This window comes from Bufo bufo, chromosome 3 (genome assembly GCF_905171765.1).
Source record: "Bufo bufo chromosome 3, aBufBuf1.1, whole genome shotgun sequence".
Taxonomy (NCBI): Eukaryota; Metazoa; Chordata; class Amphibia; order Anura; family Bufonidae; genus Bufo; species Bufo bufo.
Window position 1 is genome coordinate 398,497,618 of NC_053391.1, and position 20,878 is coordinate 398,518,495.

Here is a 20,878-nt window from a genome sequence, read left to right on the forward strand (position 1 = left end):
ATAGGCAGGGTCTCTCACAGCGCGCCATCGTTGCTGAGGTGGGACGCAGTAAGACAGTCATTTGGAATTTCTTAAATGATCCTGAGGGTTATGGAACTAAAAAGTCAAGTGGAAGACCCAAAAAAAGTTCACCAGCACTGAGACGGAGGATCCAATTGGCTGCCGGTCAAGACACTGGACGATCCTTGACCCAAATTAAGGCCCTTACTGGTGCTGACTGCAGCCCCATAACCATCAGACGGCATCTGAGACTGAAAGGCTTCAAAAACAAAAAACGTCTTCAAAGACCTCGTCTCCTTGAACGCCACCGAACTGCTCGTTTGGACTTTGCAAGAGAGCACCAAACATGGGACATTCAAAGGTGGAAGAAAGTTTTATTCTCTGATGAGAAAAAATGTAACCTTGATGGTCCTGATGGTTTCTAACGTTACTGGCATGACAAGCAGATCCCACCTGAGAAGTTTTCTACGCGCCACAGTGGAGGGGGCGCCATAATGGTCTGGGGTGCTTTTTCCTTCAGTGGAACAATGGAGCTTCAGGAAGTGCAGGGGCGTCAAACGGCCGCTGGCTATGTCCAGATGTTGCAGAGAGCATTCCTCATGACTGAGGGCCCTCGTCTGTGTGGTAACGACTGGGTTTTTCAACAGGACAACGCTACAGTACACAATGCCCGCAGGACAAGCTGTCACGGATGGTGTTGCAGAAAACTGGAAGTTATAAATAAACATCCGACTGACTTGATCCCAAACTAAGGAACATATGGGTGAGCCCTATAAAACCCCTAGAGCTCTCCCTGACTGCTATGCCCATGCAAAGATCTTTATGATAGAGGATTGCATGCCCTCGTACCTAGACTCCCTGCACTTAATACGGGAGTCAGGGTCACCTAGAATCAAGCCAGCACGGAAACACAAATAAAGGAAAAAGACTTATCTGAGGAACCAGCAGTTGCAGCCTCTAGCAGTGAAGACAATCCAGGAAGTAGTATAAACCGCAAAGTGAGGCAGTATGGGAGGGAATATAAAGGGAGGCAATCAGTGTAAATGGATGACAGCTGGGAGAATGAAAAGAGATGACAAAGTGAAACCAAAACAAAGAACATCATGCAAGAGGTACAGAAGAACGTCTGCCAGAGCTTCTCAGAGAGCTGGCGGTGACACAAGCAGGGCCGGACTGGCCTGCCGGGATTCCGGGAAATTTCCCGCTAGGCCGGCAGTCCTGAGTGCCGCAAGGCCGTGGCCCTGGTGACAAGTGGGGGCGGCCAGCGGCAGGGCACAGCAGCAGATGATCGCTTCCATTGTGGAAGCGCTCATCTCCATAGTCATCTGTATCGCCGTCCTCAGGACGGCGATACAGATGTCTATGCTGCGGCAGGGGAAGGAGAGGTGTGTCCCCTCCTGTTCCTCTGATAGGCTGCCGGCCTAGTGCTGGCAGCCTATCAGAGGCCGGTGCAGGCGGCGCGATGACGTCATTGCGCCGCCTGAGCCGTATAGCGAGGGACACAGGCCGGAAGAGGCCTGCATCGCATCGCTGGAGGTAAGTATGTGTTTTTTTTTTTTTAAGATAGGTACAATACTGGCACATGATAAGGGGGGACTACTGGGCTGGCACATGATAAGGGGGGACTACTGGGCTGGCACATGATAAGTGGGGCTATTGGCACATAAGGGGGCTATTGGCACATGATAAGAGGGACTACTGGCACATGATAAGGAGGACTACTGGCACATGATAAGGGGGACTACTGGGCTGGCACATGATAAGGGGGGCTACTGGGCTGGCACATGATAAGTGGGGCTATTGGCACATAAGGGGGCTATTGGCACATGATAAGAGGGACTACTGGCACATGATAAGGAGGACTACTGGCACATGATAAGGGGGACTACTGGGCTGGCACATGATAAGGGGGGCTACTGGCACATAAGGGGGCTATTGGCACATAAGGGGGGCTACTGGCACATAAGGTGGACTACTGGCACATGATAAGGGGACTACTGGCACATGATAAGGGGGACTACTGGCACATGATAAGGGGACTACTGGCACATGATATGGGGCTACTGGCACATGATATGGGGGCTACTGGCACATGATATGGGGGCTACTGGCACATAATAAGGGGGCTACTGGCACATGATAAGGGGGAGCTACTGGCACATAAGGGGCGGCTACTGGCACATAAGGGACGGCTACTGGCACATAAGGGGGACTACTGGCACATAAGGGGGACTCCTGGCACATGATAAGGGGGGCTACTGACACATAAGGATGACTACTGGCACATGATCGGGGTACTACTGGCACATGATAAGGGGGGCTACTTACACATGATAGGGGGGCACTCTGGCTACTGGCACATGATATGGGGGGCTCTGGCTACTGGCACATGATATGGGGGGGCTCTGGCTACTGGCACATGATGGTGGGGGGGCTCTTATTACTGGCACATGATTGGGGGCATCTATTGGGGCACTTATTACTGTCAGATTATTGGGTGGCACTATAGGGGCATCTACTGAGGCTAAAAAGAAGGGGTATTTTATATGGGGGGATCTGTATAGGGGCATTTTATACTGGGACACATTATGGTGGGTACTATGGGGAAGGGGGGGAGCACTATGGGGGTCATCTACGGGGCACTGAGAAGGGGTATTTTATATTGGCACATTATGGGAACATTAGCTCAACTGGGGGCATTACAAAGAGGTATGTTTTGCACATTATAAGGAGAATAATTACTACTGGGGGGGCATTATGGTGGGCTTTATTACTCCCCCATGGTATAACCCCCTAGTAGCAGCACCAGCCTCTCCCTGCTCTGCTATCCCTCTGCCCCTTCTCCAAATCCTTATTATGAAATCTTTCTCATTAGGATAAAGCACAACATCAGCTCCGCCGAGCCCCCGGCCAAAGTGTTGAAGGGTTAAGCCAAGTAACTGTAAGTTTTTATGTGAAATATGTTTATGTTTGTAGTTGATCTTTATTATCGATTTTACATTGCAGATTTATTTTATTTTTTTGCAGCATATGGGTGAGATTTTATAAATATTTTTATTTGGTCGAAAGGCTCATTGGGGGGGATTGTAACAGGACTGCCGTAGAATTTCTAAATTAGCTGGTCAAGTAAAATGTTGCATGCAACAATCATTAAATAGGTGGCCAACAAAAAAGGAGCGGGTCAAAGGGCGTGGTAAAACACTATCTGAGCATGCTGAGAGTTGTAGTTTTGCAACAGTTGGAGGCATCCTGGTTGGGAAAACACTGTGATAATATGAACAATGGGGGTTCTACAAAAGAGCTATCGTGGGGCAAAGTTCATATTCGTGTTTACACACATTTTTTCAAATGAATGCTTTCTCCTATTATAAACAAGTAAATAATGACGCAATTCTTTAAGGGCTGGTGTGCAACTTTTTCCAGGGCTGGTTTTTATCCCCAGTCCGGCCCTGAGGACAAGGGACTTCTTCCAGGAGAATAACATCCCTCTTTTGGCCCATCCTGCGTGTTCCCCTGATCTAAATCCAATTGAGAACCTTTGGGGATGGATGGCAAGGGAAGTTTACAAAAATGGACAACAGTTCCAGACACTAGATGGCCTTCGTGCGGCCGTCTTCACCACTTGGAGAAATGTTCCCACTCACCTCATGGAAATGCTTGCATTAAGCATGCCGAAACAAATTTTTGAAGTGATCAACAATAACGGCGGAGCTACTCATTACTGAGTTCATGTTTGGAAGTTGGATTTCTGTTTAGGGGGTTTAGTTTTTTTTTTGGAGGTGTCCTAAACTTTTGATCAGCTGAAAAACATCCTATTTCAGTTTATTTGTTGTTTTCATTAAATTGAATGCTCAAAAAATGTTTTGTCTCACTCCCATTTCTTCTTGTTGCATGTTGAAGTTCTACTTGGAACCTTGTTAAGATCCAGGCATGCTAAATATGATTTTTTTGCCATTTTTCAAGTGGTCTTAAACTTTTGATCAGGACTATATATATATATATATATATATATATATATATATATATATATATTTATGGGCAGGGCTAAATGCGTCTTGGACGTGGGTAAGGCATGCCGAACCTGAACTATGGCTGAGTTGTGCCGGAAGCCACGGGCGTGGGTAAGCCTGGAGAGGGCGTACCCTATTGGAGTGTGTGAAAAAAGGGGTGGGAGGGAGGGGCAAGTGAGACACACCACCTGAGGGAAGGAATTGGCAGGTATATATAGGGAGCTAACGCCCTGCCCACAAATACAGGCTGAAATCAGCCTTAATACTTATGGGCAGGGCTAAATGCGTCTTGGACGTGGGTAAGGCATGCCGAACCTGAACTATGGCTGAGTTGTGCCGGAAGCCACGGGCGTGGGTAAGCCTGGAGAGGGCAAAAAGACAAGTACGCTATGTTGTCTACACTGGTTTATTCATATTCTTCCAGCCCGCATGACCTATAACGCCAATGACTGAAAAGCTTGAGAAATTTCCTGGTGTGGATTCGGAATGTATCTGTTGAAGCAAGATGACCTCCAGCGCCCCATGGATCGAATAACGTGAGCGGGGACTTGGTGTTTCGAAGCTGACGATGCCGTCCCAATACGGAACGAGTGACCCGAAATGGCTCCTGGGTCGTACCCCAGACCTGCCGCCAGAGAGCGGATGTGGGACGTGAATTGGTTTGAAGTGAGGGGTTTGTTCTTGAAGGGCAGGAGCAGACTGTCAGGAGGCGCTGTCTGCAACAGGGACAATAATTTATTGAGGATCTGGACTGGACACCAATTATTCCGGGTAGGGAAATATTTAATTTCCGTGGATGGCCCTGTCTGGTTTGTTTTGGTTGACGGAATGCTGAGTACATAATAGTTATAGTGCCACGACAGTTGTTCTTTGCGAAGACCGCCGGGTCTCGGAGAGCTGCCAGTGAACTCTCCTGGCAGGAGGAAGCCGTAAAAACTTAGAACATGGCCGCTTGGATGACCGTGCTGGTCAAGGGCCAAAAAGGATCGCTGTCCAGGGCAGAAGACAAATCCCTGAACAGCTTGCCGAACACCGGCTGTCTGCGGGTGGCAGCCAGTTTTGCATTTTCCTGCATTCCCCTGAGGGCCGCCTTGATGACCTGGTTGGACAAGATAGAAGAACAACCCGGATTACTGAGCATAAAATGGAGTTGAAGGCCTGCTAGGTATAATTTGATAGTATTATATGAGAGCTTTTGTTGGGAATGGCAGAAGGCTATGAACGCCAGTAAGTAAGATATTTCGTCGCGGCCGCCCTGACAATAGAGAAGTCTAAATCTCTCAAACGCTTTCAACCCCGCTTTATAATTCCTGGACATATTTGGGGCTAATGATTGTGTTATGAGGTGTTTTGCTGTTGAGATCAGAGATTCTAATCCATCACTGGGGTGTTGTATGCTGGGATTGTGGCACCCGTGGGGTCCGCGTCGGGCATCTCCTTGCGGGGCTTTGCCTGCTTTTAGAATGATAATGGCCGGAGACGCTTCTAGGAATCTGGGGGAAACATAAAGTAAACTGAATAACGTACCCGTGGGGATAGGATAAGGACCGTGAGACCCCTTGACCATCCGGGAGACTCCTAACTAAGAACCGAGCCCGGATGGCCTGGAGTGGGGTGTGGCGGACTCAATATGACATATGGCGTGGAAACAACAATGGCTAAATTGAAGGTCCAGTTGTCGCCCAGCATTTGGCTCATCCTGGCGGGACCCAGAGGCAAGATAAATGATGTGACATGGTATCAGTGGTAGCTGAACCTGGACGATCTAGGTGACATACACTGTTAAGTTGGCCTGGACTATCCAGGTGACATACAACATTAAACTCGGCCTGGACGATCCAGATGACATACAACGCTAAAGTTGGCCTGGACGATCTAGGTGACATACAACATTGAACTCGGCCTGGACGATCCAGGTGACATACAACATTAAAACTCGGCCTGGACGATCCAGGTGACATACAACGCAAAAGTTGGCCTGGACGATCCAGGTGACATACAACACTGAACTCAGCCTGGACGATCCAGGTGACATACAACACTGAACTCAGCCTGGACGATCCAGATGACATACAACGCTAAAGTTGGCCTGGACGATCCAGGTGACATACAACACTGAACTCGGCCTGGACGATCCAGGTGACATACAACGTTAAACTCGGCCTGGACGATCCAGGTGACATACAACGTTAAACTCGGCCTGGACGATCCAGGTGACATACAACGCTAAAGTTGGCCTGGACGATCCAGGTGACATACAACATTAAACACGGCCTGGACGATCCAGGTGACGTACAACATTGATCTTGGCCTGAGTGGTCCAGGCGACAGATAATTTAATTACGCAGTATATGTGGTAACTAAACTGATCGCGCGCCACTGACGAATCTTCCCAGCCAAATCTGCGTTTGGAAAACGGGGAGCCTGCCACGCGCAATTTTGTACCCCTGGCACCTGCTGGCAGAGTGAATCCCTGCCTCCATGCCGAGACACAATTCTGACCTGCAGGGACCAAGTAGCTTACTGGCCCATGTGCTGTTGATTAATATACAGTGGCGGAAATAATTATTTGACCCCTCACTGATTTTGTAAGTTTGTCCAATGACAAAGAAATGAAAAGTCTCAGAACAGTATCATTTCAATGGTAGGTTTATTGTAACAGTGGCAGATAGCACATCAAAAGGAAAATAGAAAAAATAACTTTAAATAAAAGATAGCAACTGATTTGCATTTCATTGAGTGAAATAAGTATTTGAACCCCTACCAACCATTAAGAGTTCTGGCTCCCACAGAGTGGTTAGACACTTCTACTCAATTAGTCACCCTCATTAAGGACACCTGTCTTAACTAGTCACCTGTATAAAAGACACCTGTCCACAGAATCAATCAATCAAGCAGACTCCAAACTCTCCAACATGGGAAAGACCAAAGAGCTGTCCAAGGATGTCAGAGACAAAATTGTAGACCTGCACAAGGCTGGAATGGGCTACAAAACCATTAGCAAGAAGCTGGGAGAGAAGGTGACAACTGTTGGTGCGATTGTTCGAAAATGGAAGGAGCACAAAATGACCATCAATCGACCTCGCTCTGGGGCTCCGCGCAAGATCTCACCTCGTGGGGTGTCAATGGTTCTGAGAAAGGTGAAAAAGCATCCTAGAACTACACGGGAGGAGTTAGTTAATGACCTCAAATTAGCAGGGACCACAGTCACCAAGAAAACCATTGGAAACACATTACACCGCAATGGATTAAAATCCTGCAGGGCTCGCAAGGTCCCCCTGCTCAGGAAGGCACATGTGCAGGCCCGTCTGAAGTTTGCCAATGAACACCTGAATGATTCAGAGAGTGACTGGGAGAAGGTGCTGTGGTCTGATGAGACCAAAATAGAGCTCTTTGGCATTAACTCAACTCGCTGTGTTTGGAGGAAGAAAAATGCTGCCTATGACCCCCAAAACACCGTCCCCACCGTCAAGCATGGGGGTGGAAACATTTTGCTTTGGGGGTGTTTTTCTGCTAAGGGCACAGAACAACTTATTCGCATAAACGGGAAAATGGACGGAGCCATGTATCGTGAAATCCTGAGCGACAACCTCCTTCCCTCTGCCAGGAAACTGAAAATGGGTCGTGGATGGGTGTTCCAGCACGACAATGACCCAAAACATACAGCAAAGGCAACAAAGGAGTGGCTCAAGAAGAAGCACATTAAGGTCATGGAGTGGCCTAGTCAGTCTCCGGACCTTAATCCAATCGAAAACCTATGGAGGGAGCTCAAGCTCAGAGTTGCACAGAGACAGCCTCGAAACCTTAGGGATTTAGAGATGATCTGCAAAGAGGAGTGGACCAACATTCCTCCTAAAATGTGCGCAAACTTGGTCATCAATTACAAGAAACGTTTGACCTCTGTGCTTGCAAACAAGGGTTTTTCCACCAAGTATTAAGTCTTTTTTTGTTAGAGGGTTCAAATACTTATTTCACTCAATGAAATGCAAATCAGTTGCTATCTTTTATTTAAAGTTATTTTTTCGATTTTCCTTTTGATGTGCTATCTGCCACTGTTACAATAAACCTACCATTGAAATGATACTGTTCTGAGACTTTTCATTTCTTTGTCATTGGACAAACTTACAAAATCAGTGAGGGGTCAAATAATTATTTCCGCCACTGTATGTAAATACGCACACCAAAATTGCCCCTGACACAGGCTGGAAGCTGGGCTGCCGCAGCTTGGCGTAACGCCGGCAACAATGCCCACTGCTTCCCACCTGTGCCGCCTCTGCTATATAGCGTCTCTGCTGGGGCAATGATTTAATTATCCCTTTTTTTATTTATTTTTTTAAACTGGGGCGGATATTTCCGAATGGACATGTGGCGCGCTCATGGCCGCTGCAGGGAGGGGAAGGGGGACCCCCGTGCCTGCGACCCTGCTAGGACTGGGATGTGCGGTCCCCAAGTGCGAGCCTGGAGTGGACGGACGTGTGTGCCTTTCAAGGGGAACCTAGACTTGTACTCTTTCCCTAACTAAACATAGCTACCCCCGACTGCCCATTTCCTGCCACCGTAGGAGCTCCGGAAGGCAGAGCGAGCGGTGGACGTGTACAGGAGGGTCATTTCTTCGGCGCTCGGCTGAACATGCCTGTGGAGGCCCGGCGGTCACGTGTGCGTTCCACCGTGAACCGCACGCCATCCGCGAGAAGGGGAGACCGACCCGTGGCCGCAAGTATACGGCACGCTCCATTGGACAAGTACTTACCTGGTGACAGACCGGAAAAACTGTTTAAGTATTGCACTATACCGTGTAGCGAACCGAAACTTTTGAAACAACCGTGATGCTTGCACGTGCCGGCAGCTGGATGTGGCTCCTCTTGAGAACGAAAACTTCTCTCAGGAATGTCGCACTGTGCAGAGAATCGTACTGAAGAGAAAAAACAGACGTGAAGCTTGCTGGGCAGCTAGGTGTGGCTCTTCCTACAGATGCAAGTGAGACACACCACCTGAGGGAAGGAATTGGCAGGTATATATAGGGAGCTAACGCCCTGCCCACAAATACAGGCTGAAATCAGCCTTAATACATATATAAATATATACAGTGGTCCCTCAAGTTACAATATCAGGAAGACCATTGTATGTTGAAACCATTGTAACTTGAGTCATTAATTTCGAAGCCCCAAGATGTGATCCAAGATAAGAGAAAATGAAGATTTAAGGAAAATAAGCAGAAACTAAGACAGATAAAACAAATCCTTACATATAACAGTCAGGAATAGCTGCTAACTAGCAACTAATACAGATATTTTACCAGAGAAGTGGCCTTGATTAGTTGGACATGAGTCTGAGGCATTGTATGTTGAGTCTAGTTTCAACTTATGAAGGGTCAGAAAAGACCATTGCATGTTGAAAATATTGTATCCTGAGGCCATTGTATCTATGAGAAACTACTGTATGTATGTATATATATATATATATATATATATATAGCGAGAGAGAGAGTAAGAGTAGAATGCAATTTCTCATCTCACTGATCCCCTGTTTCTGCAGTACCAATAGTTATTGGGTCCTCTCTGGCCTCCACTACCTGGTCCCAGCTTGACACACAGGAAATACCTAAAAATGCCTGCTAAGCCAATCACTGGCTAAAGTGGGTCACTGTTGTGGTAGTGATTTGCTAAACAGGCATATCTTCTTATTTCCTTTGTGTCAAGCTTGGACGAAGAAGTGGAGATCAGCAGAGAACTGGTTGGTGTCAGAACAGCAATGGCAAGGGATTAGTGAGGTAGGAATATAAAATAATGAATGCCACCAGACAACCCCCATTTAAATGAACCGCTCAAATGAGTATATTTTTTGGTGCTCAAGCGCTATCCTTAACAGTTAATATGCAGTACTACATGCATCTGTACTCTGGCCTTCAGACTCATGCACATGGCTATATTACAGCTCTGTTTTGTTTGGAGCTGTAATAGGGCTGCAATAGAAGTTCATGTGTTGTCTACTGTACCTCCAGATTCATACATAGACATACATTGGTTAATCAGCATCACATGTGTAAGGGTAATTAAGTCACTTATCCCCCTTACTTCTCTAGTCGTAGTTAAATGTCTGATTATGGAAGTCAAACAAGACTGTTTGGTGTGCTAAAAGTCCAAACAAAGGAGATAGCTAAAGAGTCAGTGCAGGAAGTAGAATACATTAAGTGATGTTTATAAAAAATATATATATCCAGAAAACCATCCATTCGGTTTCTGTAAAAAAAAAATAATAATAATAATACATAGAATATTCACATAGACTGTTAATATGTAAATCACAGAAAAAATGCACCAAACGGATATTTTTTTCTGTGATTTATATGATTATATTTTCATCCGCACAATGCTCAGTTTTGTGTAGGATGCCTTTGTGGTGCATGTGGACCGCGCCGACATCCTCCATTGTATGCATTTTTTTGCTGGGGATGGTCGTTTGCTGCGGTGCACATGCGGTGGGACTGCTCCCCCAATGAAAAACACGCTACAGTGTTAGGGGTTGAGAAGCTCCCCCAGAATTGCCACTATATTTCTGTGTTTGTAGGCTGTTAATATGCAATAAAAATGTGATGGCATTGTCCATTTAGGTTATTCACAATCAATTCCATTCCGATAAATCTAATTTTGCTCTCATTATAGTTTCCCCTATAGACAATAGAACGTATATTCTGAGTCCTAATCCTATTGATCCTTATTGATCCAGTAGCTACAAAGAAAAACTAAAGATTATTTGAATCCAGTATCTACATTGAAAAATGGAAATGAAAATATTGAGTGACTAGAGAGTGGTAACAATGCTGAGATTTTAGAGGTGTGTGAGATGTCTAGCCGTGACTTGTTATTTGATGTAGGGAAAATTTGGAATATTAAAAACATTTATCTTGATGTTACTTTAGTTACAGTATGTATTTATTAATGTGTTTTTACAAATAGTTTGAAATATGGGGGAGGGGAAAGAGCGAGTTTAGATTTACCACTGAGCTTTTTTAAGTCACAAAAAAGTAACAGTCTCGCTCCAGTAGGAGGTTGGAGAAGGAAAACAGAAGTAGCTATTCTGGACAAAAATATTAGATTTAATGATGAGACAAATGCGTCATTTGATAAATGTGGCATAAAGTAAGCCAACACAGACTCAAGAAAAATGGTTTCAAATATTCTCTTCATGATAAATTCCCCCTATAGAATTTCATGACATTGATATATAATTGAAGATATTCTCTATTTAATTTTCTGTTTTCTAGAAATGTGGGAATTAGGCAAACAGATGCCTCTCATACAGTATTTAAAACTCTTTTAAGTGTGTTACTTTCAACGCCTTCCTCAATTTAGTTACCTCTTTCAGGATGTAGAATTTCAAGCGACTGCAGACAAGGTAGCTGATTCCTATTTTAGATCAGTCCTCTCAGTGCATCATGAACTTGCCTGCTAGATGCTTCTATGAAGACCTTTTTAGAGAGCAAATGGGAATTCAGACTTTATTTCCAATTAAAACTCACAGACTCATTCCTCAGAGAATACGCTGCAAGATGGAGCTTAAATTAAAGATGTAAAGATTGCATTAGACATTAATTCATTTTCATTTGGAGCCCTTCCAGACTTCTTTTCAGCTGGGACATATTCCGTTTGGAAAACTGTGCAATATCCCATGATTCTAGTAAAAATCTATATACAGCATCAGCCAAAGACACACAGATCATCACTATGAAAGTGATGCAATTTATGGCATGGTTCATAGAGTTAAAGGGGTTGGCCACCATACACAAAAAAAAAAAAAAAAATGGCCCCAGATAACTAAAGCCAAGAGGTATACTGTGTAGGTATAATTTTTCTAATGTGTTCAGCATAGTATGCTCCCATAGATGAGAGGCTGTGTGGGTGGAGCAGCAGCAAAGTGAAAGTGAAAATCCCAGCATGCATCACAGCAAGCATCTTCAGAGGAGAGGTCACATGACATCCCTGGCCAACTGTGATACCATAGTAACAACAGCACCTCAGGTGTCATTTTATCACAGATAAGTCAGCATAAGGGAGCATTCACATGACCATGTTGGTTTTGCGGTCCACAAATCACGGATCCGTGTGTTCCGTATGTCTTCAGTTATCTTTCCGTTTCCGTTCCGTAAGTCCGTATAATACGGACGTTGTGCATCCGTGTGTCATCCGTTTTTCACAGTCCGCAAAAAACTGAAATGGGGTTTCCTCGAATGTTTTCAGTCCAGGGGTCCGCAAAAAACGGATGACATACGGATGCATTTCCGTGTGCTATCCGTTTTTTACGGACCCAATGACTTTCTATGGGGCCACGGACCTCAATTTGTATAGGACAAGTATAGGACATGTTCTAAAATAAAAGGAAGGGACACACGGAATGGACAGCACACGGATGACAATGAAAGGCATTCCGCAATTTTTGTGGACCCATAGAAATGAATGGTTTCGTGCATTGTCCGCAAAAATTGCGGAGCGGACGCGGAACGGACACGGAAGAACAACACGGTCGTGTGAATGCTCCCTAATGATGAGAATCTCCCATTACCAGCAATGAATAAAGATTATTACCGTTCACAGAAAATAAAGTGATCAGTACAGTACAAACATGTAAGTCTATCTATGAAATATCTATCTATCTGCCTATCTATTTATCATCTATCTCTTATATATCTATATATCTCCTATTTCATATATATATCTATGGTTCATCTGTCTGTCTATTTATCTATCTCATATCTATCTATATATAATCTATCTCATATCTATCTTCTATCTATCTAATATCTATCATCAATCTATCCATCTTGTATCTATCTATCTATCTATCTATCTATCTCATATCTATCTTATATCTATCTAATATCTATCTCGTATCTATCTAATATCTATCTCGTATCTATCTAATATCTATCTATCTATCTATCTATCTATCTATCTATCTATCTATCTATCTATCTCATATCTATCTATCTTATATCTACACTCACCTAAATAATTATTAGGAACACCATACTAATACGGTGTTGGACCCCCTTTTGCCTTCAGAACTGCCTTAATTCTACGTGGCATTGATTCAACAAGGTGCTGATAGCATTCTTTAGAAATGTTGGCCCATATTGATAGGATAGCATCTTGCAGTTGATGGAGATTTGAGGGATGCACATCCAGGGCACGAAGCTCCCGTTCCACCACATCCCAAAGATGCTCTATTGGGTTGAGATCTGGTGACTGTGGGGGCCATTTTAGTACAGTGAACTCATTGTCATGTTCAAGAAACCTATTTGAAATGATTCGAGCTTTGTGACATGGTGCATTATCCTGCTGGAAGTAGCCATCAGAGGATGGATACATGTTCTCATTCTGTTTACGCCAAATTCGGACTTTACCATTTGAATGTCTCAACAGAAATCGAGACTCATCAGACCAGGCAACATTTTTCCAGTCTTCAACAGTCCAATTTTGGTGAGCTCGTGCAAATTGTAGCCTCTTTTTCCTATTTCTAGTGGAGATGAGTGGTACCCGGTGGGGTCTTCTGCTGTTGTAGCCCATCTGCCTCAAGGTTGTGCGTGTTGTGGCTTCACAAATGCTTTGCTGCATACCTCGGTTATTTCAGTCAACGTTGCTCTTCTATCAGCTTGAATCAGTCAGCCCATTCTCCTCTGACCTCTAGCATCCACAAGGCATTTTTGCCCACAGGACTGCCGCATACTGGATGTTTTTCCCTTTTCACACCATTCTTTGTAAACCCTAGAAATGGTTGTGCGTGAAAATCCCAGTAACTGGGCAGATTGTGAAATACTCAGACCGGCCCGTCTGGCACCAACAACCATGCCATGCTCAAAATTGCTTAAATCACCTTTTTTTTTCCATTCTGACATTCAGTTTGGAGTTTAGGAGATTGTCTTGACCAGGACCACACCCCTAAATGCATTGAAGCAACTGCCATGTGTTTGGTTGACTAGATAATTGCATTAATGAGAAATAGAACAGGTGTTCCTAATAATTCTTTAGGTGAGTGTATCTATCTATCTATCTATCTATCTATCTATCTAAAGTAAAAAAATAGAAGAGCAGCACACAATATATCAGCAGGTGCAATACCTTGAAAAGGGCCACGGGACCTGGTCCAAATTAGATATACAGAAGGAAAAATCCAAGGCAGCACACAAGTTATCCGTGAAAAAAAGGGTGTTTATTGACCCATGTGGACAGCAACGTTTCAGCTCTCTCACTGGAGCCTTTGTCAAGCCATAGTGGTCAGTGCAACATCAGGTGCTTATAAAGCATGCAAATTTACAACCATCTCATTACATAATTATACATCAATTACATGAAAAACTGTAAAATATTCCAGTGAACATAACATCATAAAGTGAAATTGTACACAGTGCGTTCAAACACTGTATTATATATAGAACAGTGTCACCAATAGTACTTAAAAAACATCCACCTACATGATTGTGAAACATGCATATCATAAGGCAATCATCAGTGCCAGGTGCCCCTAGTTGTGTTAATGACAAAACAGTAAAATCTTTAACATATTTACTTCTGGATGTCCCATGTGCAGCGGAAGATCGCAGGACCCGTTCGGCGTCCGGAACTCGGCACTGCGCATGCGCGAGACAAGCTTCATCCCGCGAGCTGTTCTGGGTATGCGGAGATCGGCGGCCCACATCCAATATGGCCACACGGCAACACAGGCGAACTGGGCATGCTCATTCCCCACACTGGGCGGGTAGTCAAACGGCGTACACAGCAATCATGTGAGGAGTCACATGATACCATCACTAGGCAACGGACCTGTCAAACTTTACTATTAAAGCTACAACAACGTAGCATACGGGGGTACAGCGGATCAATCCAAATCTGTGGCACACACCACTTCCACATGTTGCCGCCTCGTCCCCAAATGTTATACAGGTTCAGGTCCATCTACCATCTCCATTCACACTTCAGCTCTCCGAGTATGCAGCCTCCATATAAAATATAATCAGAGGCAGCAAAATATGGGGTATTTCGTGAACACAGGTGTGCCCATAAGTTAACACCTTGTCACAGCATCCCCAATAGGAGAGCCAAGTTGATGCAGTCACACAATACAAGAATTCACCATCCCCACCGTGCGTGTAATGTGGAAGTTCGCTGCCACAGAGCGCCTGCGTCACCAAGCACCACCCACAGATGCGGGTCCCCGACGTCCGCCCCTCCACAACCCAGCGATCAAAAAGCCTGTATAGATGTTGAAACGCCGTACCAGTCATGCCGTCCTCCAGTGCCCAAACATGCCATCCATTGTAAAATAAAGTGTCACTTTGATCTACAAAGAAGTGATAAATATAAAAACAATATTAATTATTAGCTTAAACTATAGCAATTGCACTTGTATATGACCTTACACAAGAGAGAAGAGGCTCAATTTTCCAGAACCCCACAAATAAGACAAAACAAGGGACATCACACATCACTCGGACAACCCACATCAACAGACGTACATATAGGGAAACAGACATACAACATAAACAGAGACATCAAACCACCCTAAAATCAACGTTGAGCCCTGCTGGTTTAAGAGTCTTCAACTCGTAAATCCAGTAGAGCTCCCTTCTTTTCAGACGTGTCGTCCTGTCCCCACCCCGTCTGGGTAAGGGCACTTGTTCTAGAATCCTAAATTTTAAATCCCGTTCTTGATGGCCTACATCTGTAAAGTGCTTAGGAACAGGTAAGTCCAGCCTCTTCTTCCTTATGGTATATCTATGTTGATTCAACCTTGTTTTGACATCCCAGGTTGTTTCCCCGACATACCAAAGTCCACAAGGACAGGTTAGCAGGTAGACAACATAGGATGAATCACATGTAAGGTATTGTTTAATACAGACTGTTTTCCCAGTAGCTGGATTGACAAAAGAGTCACCCTTAATCATATAGGGGCAATTGACACAACTGCAGCACGGATAGCAGCCCCTCCGTGTGGAGCCAAAATACGTGCTGCAGTCAACCTTCCTGGATCCAACATCTGTTCTCACCAATTTGTCACCTAGATTTCGGCTTCTCCGAAAGGAACATAATGGCGGTGTCTTGAATTCGTCTATATGGTCAAAACCACTGGCCAAAATCGGCCAGTGCTTTCTAACAATAGTGGATAACCGAGGGCTACTAGTACAGTAGTCTGTAACTAACGGTATCCTTGATGTGGAAATCTTAGACTTAACTGGGTCACCATCCTTCATCCTCACTTCAGTTTTGGTAATACTTTCCCTGACAAGCTTTTTAGGATAACCTCTAGATTGAAATTTTTTAGCCATCTCGGCTAGCCGTTGGTCCCTAGTTGGACCTGGCTCAACTATCCTGGCCACTCGTAACATCTGACTGTATGGGAGGGACTTAATCATTGGCCGCGGGTGGTGGCTCTCATATCTGACAATAGTATTTTTGTCCGTAGGTTTCACAAAGAGGTCAGTAGACAGGGAGTCTCCCTGAATAATCACCTCAGTGTCAAGAAATTGTATTCTCTCATGTGAGTAGATCAAGGTAAACTTGACGCTGGGGTCAATCTCATTCAGGAATGAGTGGAAAGCCATGAGGTCCTCTGTGGCGCCCACCCATATCAAAAAAATATCATCTATGTAACGCCACCACCCCAGCACATGGCTGAAGTGGCGGCATCCATAGATGTGAGAGTTTTCCAAATGTGTCATATATATATTTGCATAGGTGGGCGCCACATTGGACCCCATCGCTGTCCCCCTCAACTGTACATAGTAATCATCCTGAAATAAGAAATAATTTCTGAAAAGAATAAATCTCAATAATCCCAATAAAAATGACCTGCATTCCTCAGTGTAGGCCGTCTGCATAAGACATAGTTCCACTGCATGGAGCCCCAATTCGTGCTCGATTGACGTGTATAAACTACACACGTCAAAGGACGCAAGAATGGCACCATCAGGGATTCTCAGATCCTTGATCTTCACCAAAAAATCACTGGTATCCCTTATATAGGATCTGGCGGACACAGCAAACGGCCGCAAGATCCTATCAAGGAAGATAGCTGGATTACAAAACAAAGAGCCCCTACCGGACACAATAGGTCGGCCCGGGGGGGCACGCAAATCCTTGTGTATCTTCGGAAGCGTATATAATATTGGGGTCATTGGCTTTTCACATAACAAGTAACTACACAATTTCTCATCTATAATGCCACCAGATTTGGCCTGTAATAACATATCCCTGAGTTCCCTCAGTAGATTAAACTTAGGGTCATAAGAGACCCGCTGATACACATTTCTGTCCGCCAACTGTGATAGAATTTCTTGCACGTAGAGATCCGTGTCCATTACCACAACCCCACCACCCTTGTCAGCAGACTTGATGGTGAGGCTGCGGTTTGCAGACAGATCCCTAACGGCTTTGATGTCCTCAGACGTCATGTTAGCATGGCCCACAGGATTCGCTGTCAATTCACGCTTTAATTTATCTATGTCTCGCCCTACTGCCAGAGTAAAAGCCTCAATGGCAGGGTGGTGTGACACAGGATTAAAGTCACTTTTTAGGAAAAGTCCCGTATCATGTAAAGTTAATTCACTTGTTCTTATATTATCAATACGTGATCTATCCTGTTGCTCAGAGGCCCACACCTTCAATTTAATCATGCGATAGAATTTTTGTAAATCTAGTTCAACATTGAACCAGTTGGTTGTGGCCACGGGGCAAAAGGATAGTCCCTTGTTTAAAACATGAATCTGTTCACTGGTAAGTGTGGTAGAAGATATGTTTACCACTGTATTTTCTTCCTTTCTTTCACCGTCCTTGGTCTCTGGGATCTGGGTGCCCGCTCTCTTTCTCCACTTGTGCTGGCGCCGGCCGCCCCGCCGGAGTCTCCTGGTCCTGTACTCTGCTCCGGAAAAGAAGGACGAGAAACTCCACTCCTAGGGGAAAATGCAGCACCCTTCTCTTTGGAACCTGGGTGTGTGTTTCTGTTATCACTCGCCATGGCTGGGGTTCTCTTTTCTCCAATCGGTCTCCGATTTTTTCTCAGATCGCCTTGCCAATTATAAACATAGCCAGTGGCATAGTCGTCCATGTCCCTGGACCATTTACTTCGTTTTTTTGCCTGGAGATCCCCCTTAAATTTTTCAAGAAATACAGCACTAGCTGACATATAGGTGTCAAAATCCTCTTGGGAAAGCATCAATTTAAGTTGGTCAGTGAGGGCTTGTGTACTAGCCCCTGTGATGGATAATTCCTTTTGCAAAAATTCTATATTCAATAACATAAAGTCAAAAGCATATTTGTTAGAAATTTGTGTGAATCTCGCACAAAACTCAGAATTATTTAAAAACAAGTCCGGTCTAAGGTGCGAGCGCATACCTCTCGGTATTCTATGGAGGCGATGGTATTCGCTTAGCGTTTGCAGATGTAAATCCAAATTAATGGAACGTTTTGAATCATACTCCAGCTTTTTCTTGACGTCTAAAACAGAAGGAGCGGATAGGAAGGAGACATCTCTCACCGTGTTCTGGAAAATTCTCTCCTCAGATTGACCCCAGCGTCAAGTTTACCTTGATCTACTCACATGAGAGAATACAATTTCTTGACACTGAGGTGATTATTCAGGGAGACTCCCTGTCTACTGACCTCTTTGTGAAACCTACGGACAAAAATACTATTGTCAGATATGAGAGCCACCACCCGCGGCCAATGATTAAGTCCCTCCCATACAGTCAGATGTTACGAGTGGCCAGGATAGTTGAGCCAGGTCCAACTAGGGACCAACGGCTAGCCGAGATGGCTAAAAAATTTCAATCTAGAGGTTATCCTAAAAAGCTTGTCAGGGAAAGTATTACCAAAACTGAAGTGAGGATGAAGGATGGTGACCCAGTTAAGTCTAAGATTTCCACATCAAGGATACCGTTAGTTACAGACTACTGTACTAGTAGCCCTCGGTTATCCACTATTGTTAGAAAGCACTGGCCGATTTTGGCCAGTGGTTTTGACCATATAGACGAATTCAAGACACCGCCATTATGTTCCTTTCGGAGAAGCCGAAATCTAGGTGACAAATTGGTGAGAACAGATGTTGGATCCAGGAAGGTTGACTGCAGCACGTATTTTGGCTCCACACGGAGGGGCTGCTATCCGTGCTGCAGTTGTGTCAATTGCCCCTATATGATTAAGGGTGACTCTTTTGTCAATCCAGCTACTGGGAAAACAGTCTGTATTAAACAATACCTTACATGTGATTCATCCTATGTTGTCTACCTGCTAACCTGTCCTTGTGGACTTTGGTATGTCGGGGAAACAACCTGGGATGTCAAAACAAGGTTGAATCAACATAGATATACCATAAGGAAGAAGAGGCTGGACTTACCTGTTCCTAAGCACTTTACAGATGTAGGCCATCAAGAACGGGATTTAAAATTTAGGATTCTAGAACAAGTGCCCTTACCCAGACGGGGTGGGGACAGGACGACACGTCTGAAAAGAAGGGAGCTCTACTGGATTTACGAGTTGAAGACTCTTAAACCAGCAGGGCTCAACGTTGATTTTAGGGTGGTTTGATGTCTCTGTTTATGTTGTATGTCTGTTTCCCTATATGTACGTCTGTTGATGTGGGTTGTCCGAGTGATGTGTGATGTCCCTTGTTTTGTCTTATTTGTGGGGTTCTGGAAAATTGAGCCTCTTCTCTCTTGTGTAAGGTCATATACAAGTGCAATTGCTATAGTTTAAGCTAATAATTAATATTGTTTTTATATTTATCACTTCTTTGTAGATCAAAGTGACACTTTATTTTACAATGGATGGCATGTTTGGGCACTGGAGGACGGCATGACTGGTACGGCGTTTCAACATCTATACAGGCTTTTTGATCGCTGGGTTGTGGAGGGGCGGACGTCGGGGACCCGCATCTGTGGGTGGTGCTTGGTGACGCAGGCGCTCTGTGGCAGCGAACTTCCACATTACACGCACGGTGGGGATGGTGAATTCTTGTATTGTGTGACTGCATCAACTTGGCTCTCCTATTGGGGATGCTGTGACAAGGTGTTAACTTATGGGCACACCTGTGTTCACGAAATACCCCATATTTTGCTGCCTCTGATTATATTTTATATGGAGGCTGCATACTCGGAGAGCTGAAGTGTGAATGGAGATGGTAGATGGACCTGAACCTGTATAACATTTGGGGACGAGGCGGCAACATGTGGAAGTGGTGTGTGCCACAGATTTGGATTGATCCGCTGTACCCCCGTATGCTACGTTGTTGTAGCTTTAATAGTAAAGTTTGACAGGTCCGTTGCCTAGTGATGGTATCATGTGACTCCTCACATGATTGCTGTGTACGCCGTTTGACTACCCGCCCAGTGTGGGGAATGAGCATGCCCAGTTCGCCTGTGTTGCCGTGTGGCCATATTGGATGTGGGCCGCCGATCTCCGCATACCCAGAACAGCTCGCGGGATGAAGCTTGTCTCGCGCATGCGCAGTGCCGAGTTCCGGACGCCGAACGGGTCCTGCGATCTTCCGCTGCACATGGGACATCCAGAAGTAAATATGTTAAAGATTTTACTGTTTTGTCATTAACACAACTAGGGGCACCTGGCACTGATGATTGCCTTATGATATGCATGTATCACAATCATGTAGGTGGATGTCTTTTAAGTACTATTGGTGACACTGTTCTATATATAATACAGTGTTTGAACGCACTGTGTACAATTTCACTTTATGATGTTATGTTCACTGGAATATTTTACAGTTTTTCATGTAATTGATGTATAATCATGTAATGAGATGGTTGTAAATTTGCATGCTTTATAAGCACCTGATGTTGCACTGACCACTATGGCTTGACAAAG

The 20,878-nt window shown here is 44.7% G+C and overlaps 1 protein-coding gene across 1 annotated transcript in view; it reads left to right on the plus strand.

Annotated features, from left to right (window-relative positions):
• The window catches only part of CALN1 (calneuron 1), a 489,140-nt gene that overhangs the window by 337,061 nt on the left and 131,201 nt on the right, over positions 1 to 20,878 (plus strand). The gene's annotated exons all lie outside the window — the stretch shown is intronic.